Genomic DNA, 972 nt, shown 5'->3' with positions numbered 1-972 from the left:
TAGCAACTATGACAGTTGCTTGTTATCCCTTAAATACAACGCCTCAGACTACGAATTGCTGATTGTGATAATTGGCCACAAGTTGACTTTTTTTCATAGGAAATCGGAGAAGCATTCCCAAAAATGTGTGCTTCTCGATATCGTTTGCTCGTTAAGTAGCGCGATATCTGGAGCTTTATTATGACAGAAGATCTCCATCTCCTCCATAAGGTCGGGGAAGCGACCTTTTTTACCCCTGTGCAACAACTTCAATTGCGATGTCTCTGCCACCCAGGATCCATCCAGTGGAATGGTAAATAACCTGTTAGTTGTTTAGAAAATTCAATCTATAACTTGTTTAGTATAATTTATAAATTGTCTTGGAAAAATAAATGTTAGTACACTGACCTTTACCTACAATCTCAATCATTTAAAATAGTCCCACCAGGGTTACCTTTCATCTCTTTCTCTCCACCTCCACCTCCACCTCCACCTTCTCCTATCCTTCCTCTGCTGCGGTGTTAGGGAGGAAGAAGGAAAATAGGAACCCCTATGCGCTCCTGAAGGCCATCCCACGTGTTTGAAGCGTAACAGGTGACTGGGTAATGTGTAATTCTCAGCCCCAGGTCGACAGGAAAGGTTCGCACGTATGTCCTGGGACGGGCCACCAGCATCTCGCCCCCCTCCTCCCAGGCTAGAGGTGCTATCTTCCCAAATTGTCGATCTGTCTCCCTGTCAGGTGTTTGGGAGGTGTGACCTGAGGTGTGAACGATAACATAAGGCGGCTGAACCCCCTACTGTAGGGGACCCCCAGTTGGAAGGAACACACCATCAGAGGTGCTGGCACTCATGGAGATTTTCTCGCAATGACTCAATCAACTTGAGTCAACGGCTATGAAACGTAAACAGGATGAGGCTAACGATTCAAAGACCCTCCCAACTGCACCAAGGTTCCTCGTGGTTTGACGTACTGAAGATGGTCAGTATCTGGAA

The sequence above is a fragment of the Schistocerca piceifrons genome, chromosome 2 (genome assembly GCF_021461385.2).
Source record: "Schistocerca piceifrons isolate TAMUIC-IGC-003096 chromosome 2, iqSchPice1.1, whole genome shotgun sequence".
Classification (NCBI taxonomy): domain Eukaryota; kingdom Metazoa; phylum Arthropoda; class Insecta; order Orthoptera; family Acrididae; genus Schistocerca; species Schistocerca piceifrons.
Note: the sequence above shows the minus strand (reverse complement) of the source record.